The sequence below is a fragment of the Rhinoderma darwinii genome, chromosome 3, assembly GCF_050947455.1.
Source record: "Rhinoderma darwinii isolate aRhiDar2 chromosome 3, aRhiDar2.hap1, whole genome shotgun sequence".
NCBI lineage: Eukaryota > Metazoa > Chordata > Amphibia > Anura > Rhinodermatidae > Rhinoderma > Rhinoderma darwinii.
Genome location: NC_134689.1, coordinates 138820461 through 138841482, shown reverse-complemented (window position 1 = coordinate 138841482; position 21022 = coordinate 138820461). Strand labels below are relative to the sequence as shown.

The window sequence follows — 21022 nt, the reverse complement described above, 5'->3', positions numbered from 1 at the left end:
GCGAATTAAAAGTATTTAAAATGGCACAAAGTTTTTATTATTTTGGGATTACAACTATGGCTGATCTAGATAACTATATATTTTTCAATATTATGACATTACTGAGGAATATCTTAGTCAGAATATGGTTAAAGATGCCCTTTATCCATGGCATATAGGATAGCATTAATAAAGATGGTAATACTGCCTGAGTAGGTATATGTACTCAATACTAGTCCCGTTTAGATAAATAACAGAAGGGTTTTTTCCTTACCATATTTTCAAAACCATTTTTTGAAAGCACAGTTACAAATCTTAATACGATAGGAAAATTCAAGTGCACTGAGGGAGTTCGAGAACAAAGGTAAAGTTAGGGTGAATAGTATATTTGGATTGTTGGAATCAGGGCTGTTCTTTCAGAGAATTTTTGAAAAGTGGGCCTTAAAGGCTATGTACGCCTTTGAAATTTGAAATTTTTTTTTAAATAAAAATGTCTATCAGTGCGTTTGGTGCAACTTTCAAAATACTTTTTATTAACAAATATTTAAATTTTTTGAGAAACATTTGCTTTATATTCTGTATACAGAACAGCTGTATCTAGCGCTGAAAACTATCTGTCAGGTCCGCGGGACTAACAGGTTCAATGTCAGAGGGTCTCTGACACGTAGGATCGAGCGGCTATCGATTATGTCTACGTTTTTAACCCTTTTCCGCCACAGCCCTTTTTCAGATTTTCATTTTTGTTTTTTCCTCCCCACCTTCCAAAGGCCATAACTTCTTTATTTTTCTGTCGATATAGACCTATGAGGGCTTGAATTTTGCGGGACGAGTTGTAGTTTTTTGTAGCACCATTTATTTTGCCATATAATGTACTAGGAAACGAGAAAAAAAAATATCTGTGGGGTAGAAAATGAAAAAAAAACAGCGATTTCTCCATGGTTTTTTGCGTGCCGTTTTGACGGAATTCACTGTGCAATTAAAACAACATGTTAACTTTATTCTGTGGGTCAATACGATTACGCCGATACCAAATATATATAGTTTTATCTATATTTTACTACTTTTACAAGTAAAAACCTAAGTGCAAATAAGAAAATTTATTTTGTGTCGTGAAATTCCGAAAGCCATAACTTTTTTCTTTTTCCGTCGATTAAGTGGTATGAGGGATTATTTTTTGCGGGATAAGCTTTCGTTTTGAATAATACAATTTTGGTGTTCATGCGACGTTTTGATCACTTTTTATTTCATTTTTTGTGGGAGATTAGGTGACCAAAAAATAGAGATTCTGGCATTTACAATTTTTGTTCACCGTCTGGGTTAAATAATGATATATTGTAATAGTTCAGACTTTCTCGGACGCGGCGATACCAATTATATTTATTTATTTATTTTTTTACTATGCTCTAGGGGGAAAATGTTTTTTTTTTTTTTTAACATTTAATTATTTCTTTTTTTAAATAAAAAAACTAAGTTTATTTACCTAATTTTTACTTTTTTTATTAGTCCCCCTAGGGGACTTCAACCAGCGATCATTGAAGCGCTTGCACGATATACAGCAATACTAATGTATTGCAGTATATCGTGATTCTGACAGGCATCTATTAAGCCCTGCCGGAGGCAGGGCTTAATAGGTGCACAAAGATGGCGGACCTGGGGGCCTTCATTAGGCCCCCAGGAGGCCATAGCAACCATCGCCCACCCGTGATTGCATTGCGCGGGGCGCGATGAGCTGTTAGAGGGGGTCGCCCCCCCACTTTCTAATGATTTAAATGCTGCGGTCGCTATTGACCGCAGCATTTAACGAGTTAAACGTGCGGGATCGCTCTCGAGCGAGATGCCGCTCGTTACTCTGAAATGTTGGCTGTAACAAACAGCCGACACCTGCATCGTATGGAGCGGGTTCACTCCGTGAGCCTGTTCCATACTTCCCCAACCCGTCACACTTGTGCAGTTCCCCCTGCCTCTGCTGGCTGGATTTCCGGGAGCGCGCGGAGGCTGAGATTTCCCAACCCTTCCTCCTTCGCTGCTGGTCATATTTTTGATAAGAGATGGCTCCAGAGCTTGCACAGCAACCCTGAAACGGTTTGCACTCAGCACGACGTTCGTTGTGAGCCCAATGTTGCTATCAGAAGTTTATGACAGCAGCATCAGGAGGGCGCACAGAGATGGTGGTGAAGAGGGGGATGGGTGAGCGACACGCACACATTTAAGGAAATGCCTGGGTATGAATTGTGGGGAAAAGAGAAGGATTCATGAGAAGTATTGAAATGTGAATGACTACAAGGGGTGCAAAATACAAATTTTCTTATATAAATGACATGCCTAAAAAAAAAAAGAAAAAAATAAATTAACAAGGGCGTTGGGAATAACCCTTTAACAATATTTTACATATAAGGGGGTGTTGGGATTCACTCCAGTATGGGATAATCTTAATGTAAAGTAATTTTTAGTAATCTCACAAACAAATTATTGGAGAAAAATGGGAAGTACTTTGATGTTACATTTATTTCTAAAAGGACAAATTATTACATTTAGGGCACATCAGAAAATGTATAATATGACAAAAACTTGTTTAGTTACGATCAGATATTTCACGCCTACACAAAAATAGAAGATAAAACAAGTATCCCAATTATGAGGAACAAATGGATTAAATCTGTTTTAGTAGTCAACAAAAATTAGAAAATGATATAGGAATGATAGAGAATCACGGGGCCTATATATTTAAAAAAAAAATCTCTGCAACATAAAAAAAAACTTTATTTAACTGTTTTTTACTTTTTTTTTATAAGTCCCCACAGAGACTTGAAGCAGCGATCGTTGGATTGCTTGCATGATATACTGCAATACTAATGTATTGCAGTATATCGTGATACTGAGTCTCCAATGAAGCCGTGCCAGAGGCAGAGCTTCAATGGAGTGCAAAGATGGCGGACCTGGGGGCCTGTATTAGGCCTCCAAGCTGCCATATCAACCGTTGTAACCGGCCGTTTGTGCCACCAGGGGGCACGATGGCTTGTTTGAGGGGGCGCCCCCCTGGTTCTAACACTTTAAATGTTTCCTCTACGTGCCGACACTTAAAAACTGAACATGATTGGACATAGTCCTCAATGAAGCTCCAGGCTTTAGACTTATTTAGAAAAACGTCTCATCTGTACACTACACACACTAGACACCATATATATCAAAATAGAATATATTGATCATAACGAAAAGATAAACATCTATACACAAGGGGGGTATGAAAATATAAGCACTCACATATAATAAATTTCCTTGTCTTACAAATTGTTCATAAACTACTCATTAAAAAAAAGTTGTCACATTTATAGGGAAGTTCTCTTGTATACTATATAATAATCAGGTCAATAAAAATCATTTTTATCTCCTGCTTAATTCAAATGGTTTTTTTTCTTTGATTATTTTACCGTTTTTATTAGCATAATTCAAATAAAGGAAAAACAAAAGAAAAGACAATACCCAACCCCCTCTCCCGTCCCTGATGCCAAAGATGAGAAAAAAAAACATTTTTATAAAATTCAAATATCAGACATCAAACATGGGACCTTAGAGCAATAACTTTATCCCTGGAAACCAGTTGGTTAATCCAGCCTTTACACTTGTTACAATAATATGTATACCTGCCTTTTTAGAGAAGTTCTTTCATGGAGCAGCACTCTAAATACTGCCTTTTGCCATTCTATCACTGTCAGAGGTTTTCAATTACAAACCATTTCCTCAAAAACCGTAATCTTCCCAGAAAGAACAACTGAATTACAAGATCACAATTATCCCCCTGCTTTTACCCCGCCATTGCCTTCCACAATGTATAATACCCCTATAGCTTCCCCATACAGTATAACGCCCCTATAGCTGCCCTTACACAGTAAAATGTACCCATAACTGCCCTCCACACAGTATAATTCCCCATAGCTGCTCCTACACAGTATAATGCCCACATAGCTGCCCCATAGCTGCCTACATACAGTATAACGCCCCATAGCTGCCTACATACGGTATAATGCCCCCATACGGTATAATGCCCCCATACGGTATAATGCCCCCATAGCTGCCCCATACGGTATAATGCCTCCATAGCTGCCCCATACGGTATAATGCCCCATAGCTGCCCCATACAGTATAATGCCCCATAGCTGCCCCATACAGTATAATGCCCCATATAGTATACAGCTCCATAGCTGTCCCATACATTATAAAGCCCCCCATAGCTGCCCCATACAGTAGAATGCCCCATAGCTGCCCCATACAGTATAACGCCCCCATAGCTGCCCCATACAGTATAATTTCCCCAAAGCTGCCCCCATACAGTATAATGCCCCATTGTGGCTCCCCATACCTACTATAATGCCCCCTTAGTTGCCACTACACAGTATAATGCCCCATAGTGCCTAATAAAATAAGATAAAATAAATATTTACCTACCCCCGTTTCTGCTCCTCCGCTCTGTGCAGTGTGTGGCTCTGCGCAGATAGGCGCAATGACGTCACTGAATTGCACCTGTGTCGAGCCGCTCACAGCTGGAGCTGGCGTTACACAGCTATATAGACGTTTAGGAGTAATTTAGTGACACACTATTAACCCCTTTAAACACCTCCTTCCATGTAACTATGTTACCCTTCCCCAAGTCTTTCCCCCATTTTCCATTTAAATCTGCATTTACTGGGCTATCTCTATTCATGAACATACTTCGCTCATTATACACAAAAGAAGTGATCCCTTTCATTTGCCCCTTTTTTATAACTTTTTAAGTTGTTTCTTTGAACCAATCTTAAAAAATTCTTCCAAAAAAATGCTTCCAAAGCATGAACTATTGAAAATAGTGCAAATACAGAGAGCAGGATAAAGTACCGAACTCCCTCTGTAATATACCAAAGTTTTAATTACTCCATTGATAAATAAACCTGATAATTGAGTAATACTCCACTTCACCCAGAAACTACTAACCTCTACTTTTAGAAATGACGGAAGGATAACATATTCCAGGTTTTGGAGGCAGGATGCTTTAGTATGAGGTGTGCTAGGTATAACGTTTTTAGCATGCTGTATAAGGTATGGTGTGTGGTGAAACAGAAATTGTTAGTTAAGTAAGTTTTCTTTACCCCTATATGGGGGAATTAATTTCTCACTCAATTTGTAAAAATTTCTGTTATCTTTATTTTTGTTCTTTCTGGTTGTTATTAAGATTAAATTAGCTTTAGCACTAACATCAAATGGTTTAAGATTTTGTGGGATGTAGAGGATTGGGAGAAGATTGCACCTGAACAGACAAGCTCTCTTGGTGCCGAAGACAGAGGTATCAGAACGGGCAACTCAATCTTTAAAATGTAGGCATGATAGTTGTTAGATGGAAAATTATTTTAAACTTCCTTTTGCCCCTCCCTTTCCACACAATTCTCCAGCATTTTTGAGGGGCTTGGTTCTGTTTCCCATCTCTGACTTATGGGAACCGTTATTTACTAGGGCATATTGCTCGATTGTTATATTTTACATTGTATGCCTTTTTAAATTATATGTGACCTACTTGCCACAGTCAAGGGATTACTGACTCATTTGTGTATCTTGTCTATAGGGAACTCGCTTTTGTAAGCTTGTGTGTTTCTGCTGGACTTTACAACCTGCGCGTTGCATAGTTTATATATTTGCCTGCATGCATGCTCCTGCATTTAGTTTTTGCACTTTTTTTTGTACTACATGTTTTCAAAAAAACAGATGTGAAAAAAATCTTATGGTGGTCCTGTAAGTTAGACACACACAGGATCCGCTCTCAGCTGAACTAATGGAATTGGTTAATAGCGAACAATGCAGCTTTTATTTATAAAGGATACATTGGTAAAACTAAACAAAATTTGTAATAAAAGTCAATTTAAAAAATGTTTAAAATAACCTAAAACCTTCAATAATAATTGTAATTTTTTTTACAAGGTGTACATATACTAGTATAAACACTTAAAGCGTAGCTAAACTTTCGCAAAAAAAAAAAAAATATTGAAACTGCTATTATGTCCCTCTATGTGACTTCATTACTCCTAGCAATTGTTTTCACTTCAAAGTACCTTTTTTGCAGCTTTTTTTCTTGTGAAACCGTCCACATCTATTTTCTCACACTTCCTGATTCTGGCCAGTTGCTAGGGGCATGTCTTACCGTGTGTGATGTTACGATTTTTCTGTATCTTTCACGGGCAGTGAACTCTGAGGGGATCATTACAATACTGTGAGCGTGCACTGAGCTATGCACAGCACAACACATTATATATAGAGATGTAAATATCTCTGCACACTCCAGAAGAAAGTGCAGTGCAGGGAGGATAGGACGGGACGGCAGGGTGCTTGCGGGGGACGGAGTAGTCCTAGTCTTATCTGATGCTAATTAGCAGCTCAGATTACAGTGCCCTGAGACTCTTTGCCGGAGGGAAGGGGGAGAATCACCCAGGCACAGAGACCAGTGCGCGCAGAAAATTCATCCTAATGACGGAGAAGTAAGAGAACAGCAGTGCATGCAAGTCCATCACTGCAGCCTGACACAGCGCAGAGTGCGGCAGTGAGATTATCCTGACTCCTCCTCCTCCTTAGTACAGCCCAGTCAGCATGTGGCTTAGGGGCCCGGTCGCAAGTGCGACCCCTATAGCTACGCCACTGGGCGCAGGTCTGGCGCCCCCTCCCTGTCCCCTCTTCCCCGTCCCCAGTACTGTAACCGACAGTAGCAGAGCGCAGGGAGCAGAGTGACAGCTCTGCTACTGTCCGGTCTATGGTATGTGTGAGAGGTGCTTCCGTAGCAGAAGTGCAGGTCTAGCGAGGGAGACGCCGCTAGACCTGCGCTTCTGCTACATAAGCGCCACTCACACATACCATAGACCGGACAGTAGCAGAGCGGTCATTCCCCTCCCTGCCGGTTACAGTACAGTGGACAGGGGAAAGAGGGGTCAGGGAGGGGGCGCCAGACCTGCGCTTCTGCTATGGAAGCGCCTCTCACACATACTATAGTCCGTACAGCAGCAGAGCTGTCATTCCCCTCCCTGCGCTCTGCTGCTGTCGGTTACTCTATAGAGAACTGTATAGCACAGAGGCAGACAGACCTTCCTGACGTCACGATGGGGGCGTGCACATCTGACGTCAGGATGAGGCCACCACCCACCCCTACTCCTAGGCAGCAGAATCCGTACACCGATATATTCAAACGGTGTATGGATTTCTGCTAGCAACAGGAGAAATACAAGAAATAAAATGTAGTAAAAAAGCGTCAGAGTGGCCATTTAAAACACATATAACACAAAAAGGAGCCCAAATTCATTAATTAAGTATATTCCAAAATATATTTATATTAGACTTGCTGCTAGAAAATAAAAAGTTGATTGAACGTTTAGTTACGCTTTAAAGGCTAACCTAAAACAATTGGTTCTGTGTAAGGGCAAGGATATGTACAATGAAGAAAACGAGTGAATTAATTCACTTGGGTTTTGGTAGCCTGGACCAAACACAGAGCTAGCTGCCTCTGGAGCATGGAAGTAATACACCCACTCCATTCCCTGAAACTACCTACAAGTCCGATTGTAAAATGTTACAGCATTAGAGAAGCCAAGGCTTGAGAATTACGTGTCACATTAGCTACTGCCTTAACAACTGTATTGTTGGTATTGAACGATAGCCTACTTTACAAATTGAAAAACAATTGCCTACTGACAACCATTCATCTAGAAAAAAAATCATCAGTTACTATCAACAGCCGTTCTAAGCAAGCATTAAAAAGATGAATTTCACATGATCAGGGAACCATATGGGTAATTCAAGCATCATAAGGTTTAACTTGTGTTGATACTTAAATGCTTAATTTTAAATTATAATTACTTTAAAATATTTCACCATTGAAGTGCTAGCATTATTCTTCATGAATTGTAACTGAATTATAGTCAAACATAAATTTTAATTAAAAAGGCACCATTGTTAACATGTAGATGTCTTTGACAGACTCACTCAGTCAACAGAGATAGTCTGTCATTTACTTTGCTGTAACACTGTACAAGCTATTATATGGAAAAGCACAAATCAACAGGGACAGAGCTTCATTAACCATATTTCCTCATGGAATTCTCGAGAGGAATGTATTAAAACATTTTGCTACATGGCTTTATTTCATTTTTTGGATGGTTCTATTAAATCATCATAAGTCTTGACTGCTATGAAATCCTGCTACATAAGGTGGAGTTGAGACAGACTTGCTCACAAGAGCAGATGGTTAGGATGCACATAAGGGAGCCTGTAATACAATAATTAAACACAGTGCTCAAGCGCTGCAATATCTGCTAAGAGATTGAATTGGAACAGTGTGTATATCACACATGCCTAGTCTTCCAGAATGTATAGAAGACTCCCAAAAAAGTGGACGAGCACCAAGACTCACGGAAGAGTAAGCCTTTCTCCCAGATTACACCAGGTTCATTGATGTCACTGCTGCCTATAAAATAGCATATGCATGCTTGCGCATGCTCGATGACGTTTGGGAAGTGAGTCATATTTTAAGGGATGGAGCATATATCTGAAGATTATCTCCCTGAAGTCATTTCTGAAAATAGGCAAGTATAGAGTATATTAGAAAGTTAAACCACATCCCAGTTGCACACACTGTTGTAGCATTTCATGAAAACATTTAGTATAATAGCTAAGCTAGAATTACAATGTATTCCTCAATAATGAATGCAATATCCTAAAATACTAGCATTATGGGTTTTATTTTTCATTTCAGTCTACTAAGATGGCAGCTGTAGGATTTCTAAATTCCCACTGTTGGACATCCCTCAGACTATAGATGATGCCACTATGTTTTACAACAGTCTGTAGTCGGAGGTCTATTAGCGGTCTACAAGATCCCGTTAGATTTTGTTCGCAAGTGGAGATTTTATGCAGATTGTGCATGTATTTAAGAAAAAAACGGAAGCAGAATATAAACAGAAGCGATGTATAAAGGAAGGCCTTAAAGGGTCTCCTCTTCTGGATCCAAATGTGGTTTTGACCAGAAAAATCGGAATTAAATCTGCACCGTGTGAACAAGGCCTAAGGCCCCATTTACATCATGTTATTGCCCTACGTTTGTCATGCACATCAGAATAGATCCCGACGTACATGATAAACGTGCTAATAGGACGGAGACCACATGGTATATATTATTTATTTTTATTTTTTTTAACATGGGAGCCTAAAGGTGATGGATGCCACTGTATGGCATTTATCACAGGTATGCATTAAACGTATACCTCTGGGAGCTCGTGACATCACTGCCAATATATGGACAGTGGTGTCAGGGACTTCCCCAGAGGCAGCCCTGAGAAAGCTCCTGAAATCACTGCCCATATATGGACAGTGACGTCCAGAGCAGTGCTTGAGACACTGGGGAGAGGCGCTTGTAGAGGATCTGCCCCAAGACTCCGGCCCTGGAAAAGCTCCTGATGTCTCTGTCCATATATGGACAGTGACTTTAGGAGTTTTCCCAGGGCCAGTCCCCTGGCAAAGTATCCCACTGTATGCCATATGGTGGAAATATGTTTTGGCCTTTCGTGGGAGGTATAGTTTGCGAGTCTTCCGGATGTATACCTCCGACTGAAGGTCAAAACATGATGTGAATGGGGCCTAAGGGTCCTACCAGTTGTCTGTAGGTAGGCTATGCATAATAGTACTGCAGAGGAAGATCATCACTATGGGCCAATACAAAGTTTTCAGAGGTCAGCAATAAATTTCCGCACCTTGATGTCACAAGGAGTTCAGCAAGAAATTACTCTACTGTCTGGCAAAACACAACAATTTAGATGTGAGATTTATGTTTAACCCGTTAGTGACCGGCCCATCGTGTTTCTACGTCGGTCACTAACGGGCCTTATTCCGATGCCATAGACTTTTTACGTCGTGGCATCGGAATAAGTAAACAGAGCAGGGAGCTGTCAAATCTCCCTGCTCTGCCGGGTGAGATCGATATTAGTATCGATCTCACCCGTTTAACCCCTCAGATGCGGTGCACAATAGCGTGCACCGCATCTGAGTGGTTTTGGAGAGAGTCTCTCCCACCGACACCCGGCGATACGATCGCCGAGTGTCTGTGTCTCTGATGGCAGCCGGGGGCCTAATAAAGGCCCCCAGGTCTGCCTGTAATGAATGCCTGCTAGATCATCCCGCAAGCATGACCTAGCAGATGCCTGTCCGTGTTAAACGGACAGGCAGTAATACACCGCAATACAAAAGTATTGCAGTGTATTATAAATGCGATCACAGAATCGCATATTATAGTCCCCTAGTGGGACTAGTAAAAAAGTGAAAAAAAAGTTTAATAAAGTTAATTAAAAAAAAAATTGAAAAAAATGATAAACCCAGCTTTTCCCCTTACAAAATGCTTTACTATTAAAAAAACAAAATAAAAGTAAAAAAGTTACACATATTTGGTATCGCCGCGTCCGTAACGACCCCGACTATAAATCTATTACATTATTTAACCCGCACGGTGAACGTCGTAAAAAATTTAATAAAAAACTATGGAAAAATTGCTGTTTTCTGTGAATACTGACTTTAAAAAAATGTGATAAAAAGTGATCAAAAAGTCACATCTACTCCAAAATGTTACCAATAAAAACTACAAGTCTTCCCGCAAAAAAAAAGCCCTCATACAACCGCATCGGCGAAAAAATAAAACCGTTACGGCTCTTCAAATATGGAGACACAAAAACAAATAATTTTGAAAAAAAAGCGTTTTTACTGTGTAAAAGTAGTAAAACATACAAAAACTATACAAATTTGGTATCGTTGCAATCGTAACAACCCGCTGAATAAAGTTATTGTGTTATTTATATCACACGGTAAACGGCGTAGATTTAAGACGCGAAAAAGGGTGGCAAAATTTCAGGGTTTTTTCTATTTCCCCCCAAATAAAAGTTAATCAATAAATAATATGTCCCCCAAAATGGTGCTATTAAAAAATACAACTTGTTCCACAAAAAACAAGACCTTATACAGCTATGTCGACGCAAAAATAAAAAGGTTATAGCTCTTGGAATGCGACGATGGAAAAACTTAAAAAATGGCTTGGTCATTAAGGTTTAAAATGGGCTGGTCATTAAGGGGTTAAATTAATCTAAGATATAAAATGGGCTAAAATATAATGAACACTGATGAAGTGTTACACGAGTCATATAAATGAAATCTATTATTGAACTTCTTCCCCTACCAAGAACAAGCTCTCAAGATGGCAGAGTTCATAATCCTCACATAAGTCATGAAAAAGTGTCTACTACTTATTTCCATTAAAAAAAAAAAACACATTTCTTTTTTTTACTGTAATTCAAATACCAATGAAACATTCAATTTTATGGAAATATCATACATTTTGCTGTACACAGCAAAAGATCTGATTTATAAACATGTCAAAACTGCCAAACATGGAAGCCGTAAGCCTCTTTGTTGTTTAGTGGTTTGATTAACAGGCCACCCAATTCACAGATCAGTGCAACTGCAATCATGTCCTGCCAGAACAGCATGAGAGTCTGGATGAGCACTTCTTTCTCGCATTACCACAAAAAAATTACACATCCCTGAAGCCAAACGCTGCCACAAGAAGAAATACTGGACTCTTATTTTTCAGAAATTCAGGCATACTGCGCCAATGCATAGCGTATCTACTTAAACAATTTCTAAGTTTGAACAGCAATGATACATACAGTACACAGACAGTATCGCGTTCCAGTTTCTTAAATTGTATTTCGGAAATTAGGCTTCAGCTATAAAAGAACACTTTTAGATCAAATCAGTCTTCTTAGTACAAGAAGAAAAAGTGTCTCGGTAAGGGTCAGTTCACACAGAGTTTTGGTGCTTTATTGGACGTGGAAACCCCATCGGAATCAGCACCAAATATACAGCCAAATCGGCCCCCATTGATTTCAATGGCAGGCAGAGGTGCTTTTTCCCCCCGAGCGGCTTTTGGCCACTCGCAGGGGCGAAAAAAGTGGCATGTCCTTTCTTGCCGCAGTTTCTGCCTCTGACCTCCCATTGAAACAGGAGGCAGAAAAAACCTGCAACGCTCGTATTTGAGCATTTTTTGGCTGCAGTCTTTGCATGAGATTCAATAGCCGTGGGCAAAAAAAAACCTGCGAAAAACGTGGAAAAAAAAGCACAGGCAGTTCGAAATCCTGAGGCAGGTTTTTCTGCCTGCAAAAAAACTCAGTGTGAAAAGGGCCTAAAGGTTTCAGAATTATCAACCGAAAGATGAAAGAAAAACTAACACTTGCTATAGCCAAGGAATGCTGTCGTTTTACAGATACACAGTCTCCAAATTTGTCTACAATTCATACACACATTCCTAAACTACAATAACCCCTAAATAATAATATGGGCTCAACTACAAAGTATCCCAATATGGTTAAACATCGCATTCTCTGCAATAAACCAGTTTATAAAAACTTTGTTCACTTGAAGTTCCAGTTTGGAGCTGCCTCACATTACATTCTGAACAATTCTGTAATAGGGATAGGAGAGATACCAATAATAAAAAAGGGCATTGCAGAGAGCGCTCTCAGTGGCTTTGACTGCCCGTGTAGGGCACTGGTGAGGAATTTGATGTCCATGTTGTTACAGTTGGGAAGACATAAAAACAAGTTCAATGATAAGGATGATTAGTTTCTCATAGCAACCAATGACGTTACAGCTTTTATTTATTAAATGCGCTGAGAGCTGCAGTCTGATTGGTTACTATGGACAACTGATCTACTTTTCCCCTATGCTAGTTTTGATAAATCACCCCATTAACTTATAATGGGGTCCTTCAAGGTTTTGATGGCAAGATATGATCTGCATGCTGTGTCACGCTCATTGGCAAAAAAAAACAGGGACTCTCAATGCCATTGTATCTGAGCCGAAGTACATTCTGTCTACAGTGCTGCGGAATATGTAGATAATATATGAGCAATAGATAAAAAAAATACAAAACAAAACAGGGGGACATACTGTATTTTAGTATAAAGTACCTGCAAACTTGCAATTAAGTAACCTGTACACTTATCTAGAAGAGTCAAAAATACTCACCCTCTTCTATACTCCAACATAACTTGGGGTCCCGTTATTTCACAGGACCAAAAGAGATGACACGCTGCCCTGTATTTAAAAACAAATTCTAGATCTAATAAAAACTGTGGCATTTAGCATCAGATCGAATCCAATAAAAATGTGTCAAACAGCATAAAAAATGATGCTCGTGTGAACTATCTGCAGACTAACAACCACATGTCAACGTATACAGTATATTCAGATACCGGAGTGAAAGGGAAGACAGATGTGAAGGGATGCGGAGCACAAGTGCAAATGTGTAACCTAAAGTAATATTAATCAAAGGTCTAAATCATCAGACCCATACAAATTGTGCCTAGAAAAAAAAAAGGTGCCAGAAGTCTCAATTACGGATGGATGCAAGAACTAAAAAAAAAGAGCTTAAATACCAAAAGCAATGTAAAATAATGAAAAAAAAGTCAGAAGAACCAGATATATATATTTTTTAAATACCGTAATAAAAAAAGATAGCGGCAGAAGCCATACTAGAAATTATGATATTGTGCCTATGACAATGTAAAGATTGATGGCTGGCCCAAAGCAGTGGGTTTAGGAAGACAGCACAATTTAGAGAATTAATGAGGTGTACGAAGTGCAATTTCAATTAGTATTTCAGGGGGATAATACATAACCCATTAATACAATTTGCCTAGAATCTACAGTGGACATTTTGCAGTATGGGGTCATGGTATTAAAGTATATTTTCAATCAAAAATCCATTTGGGAGAAAATATCAAAGTAAAAGGGATTCTTATTTTTGGGTTTTAGATCTTCTCCGACATATAGATGGAATTTGTGTGTATAAGAAAACATAACTAGCGTCTGCTCCCAGAGTGTTCTGATTGATCTGTGACAAAGTTTTAGCAGCACTGCTTGAGAACTGTTTTCCTCTGTTGCCCTTTAACCCCTTAATGACCAGGCCTTTTTGCACGTTAATGACCAAGGATTATTTTATTTTTTTCACTGTCGCATTCTAAGAGTTGTCATTTTTTGAGGGACGAGTTGTATTTTTAAACAGCACCATTTTTGGGTGCATATAATAAAACGTAATCAATATCTTTTTAGGAAAGAACATAAACAGCTATTCCAGCATTGATTTTCGCGTTATAAACTTACGTCATTCACTATGCGGCATAAATAACATGTTACCTTTATTCTATGGGTCGGCACAAGTACGGGGATACCAAATATGTGCTTTTGCATTGCCGCATTCCAAGAGCCGTAACTTTTATATTTTTCCATTGATGTAGCCATATGTGGACTTGTTTTTTGGGGGACAATGTGTAGATTTCATTGGCAGTACTTTGGGGTACATGGGACTTATTGATAAACTTTGATTTTATTTTCTTATGGGGGAATAGGAGAAGAAAATTAATTTTGCCATGTTTTTTTGCATTTTTTTTTGGATGCCATTCACCCAGTGGTATAATAAATGTGTTAACTTTATTGTTTAAGATGTTACAATCACGGCAATAACTTATATGTGTATGTGTTATTTTTTTTACACTCTTACTTAATAAAACCACTTTTTGGGGAAAAAAGTGGATTTTATTTTTACTGTAGTTTTTTTCATAAACTTTATTTAACTATTTTACTTTATTTTTGCGTCCCACTAGGGGACTTCACTTTGCGATCTTCTGATTGCTTATATAATGCTTTGGTATACATAGTGTACAAAAGCATTATTGCCTGTCCGTGTAAAATGGACAGGCAATCTATTAGGCAATGCCTCTTGCTGAAGGCAGACCTGGGGGCTTTCTTAGGCCCCGGCTGCCATGGAAACCGATCGGCGCCCCGCAAAATCGTGAGCTCCCTCTGTGAAACACATTAGATGCCGCTGTCTCTATTGACAGCGGCATCTAATGGGTTAAACTGCTGTAGTCGGGGAAAGCTTCGATTCCATTTGGGCAGGAGCAAGGCTGTGTATAACAGCCGTGCCCCTGCCGCTGAGCTTGTGGATATGTACCCCATTTTAGAGATCACCTAGGTATTCTGTGGCTATGTCAAAGCAGCAAGAAAGTCCTTTCATTAAGGTTACAAATCACTATCATTTTAGTATTCCTAATTATCACAAACATACATACCAGATACTGCAGAACCTCTTTTTGAGGTGGGAGAGTAAGGATACACAAATTATACAGATTTAATGTCCATTTCTGTAATAGGGTTATGACAAGTTTTACAGCTGTCATTATAATCTGTCTATTAACTTGTACTGTAAGTCTATTACAGCTTATTACTATTCTGTGGGTATGGTAGAGGTCATGTGCACAAAATTAAAATAATGGCTACACAGACAAGACAATGTTAATCTAAAAATGTAATATAGAAAATCTGTACTGCTTCATATAGACTTTTGACAGGCAATAGAATCAATATAAACTTTTCTCCACCGCTCCACCACATGTGAAATATTTGCCCATGTCATCTCATGTGACGTAAAAGGATTGTCTCATCAACAGAACCCCTTTTCATTTGAAGATAGCTTGGCATTCAGTTGATCACCGTGGATCCAGCTTCTGAAGCCCATGACGAACAGTGAATATGGTCAGGTCAAGTTGTAGCTGGCAATAAAATTTCCACTACAGCAGTCGCTGAATGAAAAAAATTAATGACCGACCATGTAATACATGGACAGGCCAGGTCGACCAGAGCTCTCCCTGCATTACGAAAATGTATATATTTTTTCATGTATTTATTAAAGTTTACAATAATAAACCTAGTCAAACAACATTTTGTCATGTCATGGTGTTCCAAAAATATTGTTGAACTACTGTGTGCCATTTTACAAATTCAACTTTAAGGTATGAACCAAAGCCAGAGTGAAAAACCTTATAACACATTGTAAGTCACTGAAAAGTATGAGATGCATTTTACAGGGGTCTGAGGACCTTTTTATTACCATTATCCCGCTCTTCTTTAACCATTTGTACGTTGCTTTCAAGTGGGTGGTGGCACAGCAAACCAAACCCAATGAGACCAGCATAGGGTTCAGAGCAGTAAGAATGAGTGAGCTGACCTGGGGACCTGCCCATTTGTTTGGCTATGTTAGGGCAATATGTCACAGGACCATTATAATATAAAGAGAGGAATAGAAGGTCAATGGGAGGACAGAGAATGAAAGAGGCTACAGTAAATGAGTAGTAATATACAACACAAAGGAAAATATCCGCTCACCTTTATCGACCAGAATATCTTTAATAAATGTTCCGGGCTCTGATGTGTCCTGAGCGGGTCATTCCAAAGTAAAACTATTCACTAGAAGAATTCCACAACTGGAACGAACACTAGAACTAGAGAAAAACAAGACTTAGTCTTCATTCCATTAAAATCCACGGCAACAAAAAATAGCAGAGTAGGGATAGCTTACGCGTTTCAGAAAACGATTAATCATAGCAATGCTATGATTAAGGACGTTGCCTGAAACACGTAAGCTAACCGAGCTCCGCAATTAGTTATTGCCATGAATTTTAATGGATTGAAGAATAAAAGTCTAGTTTTGCTTGAATATATAAATATATATATATATCTATCTATATATAAAAATCAATAAATAGGCAGCACTCACAAAGGCTTATAGTGAAAAAAGAGGGTGCTTTATTGACCCCAAAGTGCGATGTTTCGGCTCACACAACCGGAGCCTTTCTTGAGAAAGTCTCAGGTTGTGTGAGCCGAAACGTCGCACTTTTGAGGTCAATAAAGCACCTCTTTTTTCAATATAAGCTTTTGTGAGTGCTGCCTATTTACTGCTTTTTGTCTAGAGGGACAGTGGTCAGTTCCCTAAGGCTTGCACCCCCTTTCATTGAAGCCTGTGCTGCTGGATTCTAATATACAGTGAAGGAAATAAGTATTTGATCCCTTGCTGATTTTGGAAGTTTGCCCACTGTCAAAGTCATGAACAGTCTAGAATTTTTAGGCTAGTTTAATTTTACCAGTGAGAGATAGATTATATTTAAAAAAAAACAGAAAATCACATAGTCAAAATAATATATATTTATTTGCATTGTGCACAGAGAAATAAGTATTTGATCCCCTACCAACCATTAAGAGTTCAGCCTCCTCCAGACCAGTTACAGGCTCCAAATCAACTTGGTGCCTGCATTAAAGACAGCTGTCTTAAATGGTCACCTGTATAAAAGACTCCTGTCCACAGACTCAATTAATCAGTCTGACTGTAACCTCTACAACATGGGCAAGACCAAAGAGCTTTCTAAGGATGTCAGGGACAAGATCATAGACCTGCACAAGGCTGGAATGGGCTACAAAACCATAAGTAAGACGCTGGGTGAGAAGGAGACAACTGTTGGTGCAATAGTAAGAAAATGGAAGATATACAAAATGACTGTCAATCGACATCGATCTGGAGCTCCATGCAAAATCTCACCTCGTGGGGTATCCTTGATCCTGAGGAAGGTGAGAGCTCAGCCGAAAACTACACGGGGGAACTTGTTAATGATCTCAAGGCAGCTGGGACCACAGTCACCAAGAAAACCATTGGTAACACATTACGCCGTAATGGATTAAAATCCTGCAGTGCCCGCAAGGTCCCCCTGCTCAAGAAGGCACATGTACAGGCCCATCTGAAGTTTTCAAATGAACATCTGGATGATTCTGAGAGTGATTGGGAGAAGGTGCTGTGGTCAGATGAGACTAAAATTGAGCTCTTTGGCATTAACTCAACTCCCCGTGTTTGGAGGAAGAGAAATGCTGCCTATGACCCAAAGAACACCGTCCCCACTATCAAGCATGGAGGTGGAAACATTATGTTTTGGGGGTGTTTCTCTCCTAAGGGCACAGGACTTCTTCACCGCATCAATTGTAGAATGGATGGAGCCATGTACCGTCAAATCCTGAGTGACAACCTCCTTCCCTCCACCAGGACATTAAAAATGGCTCGTGGCTGGGTCTTCCAGCACGACAATGACCCGAAACATACAGCCAAGGCAACAAAGGAGTGGCTCAAAAAGAAGCACATTTAGGTCATGGAGTGGCCTAGTCAGTCTCCAGACCTTAATCCCATCGAAAACTCATGGAGGGAGCTGAAGATCCGAGTTGCCAAGCGACAGCCTCGAAATCTTAATGATTTACAGATGATCTGCAAAGAGGAGTGGGCCAAAATTCCATCTAACATGTGTGCAAACCTCATCATCAACTACAAAAAAACGTCAGACTGCTGTGCTTGCCAACAAGGGTTTTGCCACCAAGTATTAAGTCTTGTTTGCCAAAGGGATCAAATACTTATTTCTCTGTGCACAATGCAAATAAATATATATAATTTTGACAATGTGATTTTCTTTTTTTTTTTTTTATATATATAATCTATCTCTCACTGGTAAAATTAACCTAGCCTATAAATTCTAGACTGTTCATGTCTTTGACAGTGGGCAAACTTACAAAATCAGCAAGGGATCAAATACTTATTTCCTTCACTGTATGTATGTATGTATATATATATATATATATATATATATATATAAAAATAAATAAATACACATATATTTTGTTGGTTCCATATCGTCAAATTGATGTTGAATAATAATTACTGGCAATATGAGCCTTTTTGCAATAACATTCACAAGTCCACTTTGTTTTTGCTCTTTGTGGGTTGCGTTACATTAACCTAAGTCTTTAAATGTGGGGGACTGGATAGAGTAACATGCAGCACACTGTACCAGTCTGTGCCCCATAACTGACTTCTCTAGCATTGTTATAACATGTTGTTCTAGGACAATGATAAAATACAATCCTTTCCCAAACTTTGGATGTCACTAGTTTTTTAGGGCTAATGAAAGTTGGCCCAATGAATTCTGACTATTTTATATAGATGGGAACTTTTAAACCAAGAGCGGATATTTAATATTCTGTAAACGTCACATATTTGCTTATGCTTTCTGGGTACCTTTGTCTTGAACTGCTAAAATGCCCAGTATAATATGGTGATGAATATAATAAAACTAGGCTACAAGTACCACTATATTTTGCCGTCATTATTATGCCTTCTACATGTACCAACTGAAACTGGCAAGGTGCACTAAATTCGCATAATTTTAAAGGATTTAAATAAGTACTTTGAAGTATTATACATATATTTAAAAAAAATACACTGGCAATAAAAAAAAAAAAATGATTTTTTTTCCCCCAAAAAAATGTCTATATAGGAGTATAGTTAATTAAAAAATGTAAAAAATTATTTGACTTATAGAAAAGTTTTTTCTATTCACATTATGTACTGTGTCATCTGAATGTTCAAATAATCTTAATTGCGAGGGTCTGCAAAGCTCTGTTTATAATACCATTAAAGAACAAAAGAATCTACACAGGGCCGCCTGTTGTGCAGAAGTGTATAGTAGCAGAATAGCACTGCACCTGGTTCTGTCAGTATTGACCGAGGATCTCAGTCATGCCACAGAAATAGGAGACCTTCAATTAGAAGTCTTAAGCAAGATCTAGGTTTCCATTGTGGGAAGGAAATAAATGATCGAGTTGGTAAGAGAACTCATAAGATTTCACTACAGACTCGCACTCCTGCAGTAAGACAAATAAGTTATTCAGGACGTCCTTTATAGTTGCAACTTGCCTCGAGATTTTTCATTAAATAAGTGAGGTCTTTCTTCTAAATCCTTTAGTATTGTTTGACCGCAAATAATATATTTTTATTGGAAAAGACATATCTCACAGAGCACCAAGAAGATATGTATGTGACTGATATCCAACAACTTTGCTTCTTGTGCTACTGTAACAATAAGCCTTTAAACTATTCCGTTTTAACAGGCTGTAAATGCATATACGGTCTTAGAAAGTACAGTCTTGTAGAGAGTGGTAGCTAGACTTGCCTTTACCATGGGCAAATATTCAGCTCAATGACCTCGCCCTGTATCTAAATAGCCTGGATAAAGCAAATCGGCTTGCTGGTGCCTCCATGGCACATGACACCCCCCTGTTCCAGCTATGCCCCTACTAAAGCACTTTTCTGGTGCAATAGCAATATTGTTTAAATAAATGACAGCACTTTAGAGGTGTACTGCTTCCGCAGAAACCTGTACATAAAGAGTAGTACAGGTCCTAATATAGCAAATGTAAATATGCATTAACTAGTTCCAAGTAATAATAATAATAATAATTAAAAAAAAGAAAAGAAGCGGAGAATTCTGGCTTAACATTGAATTGTAGCTTTTTCTGTGCTGTAATAGTCTAGCTATTCCAAAAACGGGTAATGGACTAGAGAAGAAACCTCCTGATTGGTGTATAAGTCAGAAGAGGTAATTTTTTTAAACTGCATGAACAGCAACTAAAGCTTTGTTTACACCTGCATCTGTGTGTTCCATATTTCTGCTCCATCAGAGAAGAACTACAAGGGAATGACAGAACCAATGGTTCCTTTGCACAACCGGCACCACCGGCGGCTGACTGAACACACTGACTCACACTGGGTTGATGATTTTATAGGAGACAATAGCACAGTATGCTGTGCTATTGTTTCCGATAAACTCAGCCAGATTCGCAACGGAGTGCCCTAACTAAGCCTCAGACTTGAACGAGACCTTACTCTACCCAAAAATAAAGTGTAGTTTGACTTAACTATACTATAGAACTATAGATTTGTAATAAAACCTGCAGTAGTAAAAAAAAATCTAAATAAATGTATTCCCTAAATAAGAAGTCTACACAGACAATTTGCAATTACTAACAATATGAATAGAAGTTATTTTTATACACAATTACGTACTTAATAGAAAATCCTGTGAAAAATATCCACAGTTTAAATTGGGCTACATGTGTTCTAATACAGTCCTAGAGAGCATCCAAACTGAACAGGTTTTGATGGAATTACATTTTCGATTACCATATATTCCTATGTTACATGATGTATAAATGCATTCAATGGGTTCAACATCTGTTTGATTGTAATGCATGGTATTGTGCATGGGTTTGCTATACAATTCTACACAAA

At 38.8% G+C, this 21022-nt stretch overlaps 1 protein-coding gene across 1 annotated transcript in view; it reads right to left on the bottom strand.

Moving 5' to 3' along the window:
- TMTC2 (transmembrane O-mannosyltransferase targeting cadherins 2) overlaps positions 1-21022 on the bottom strand; it is a 253342-nt gene that overhangs the window by 36258 nt on the left and 196062 nt on the right. The gene's annotated exons all lie outside the window — the stretch shown is intronic.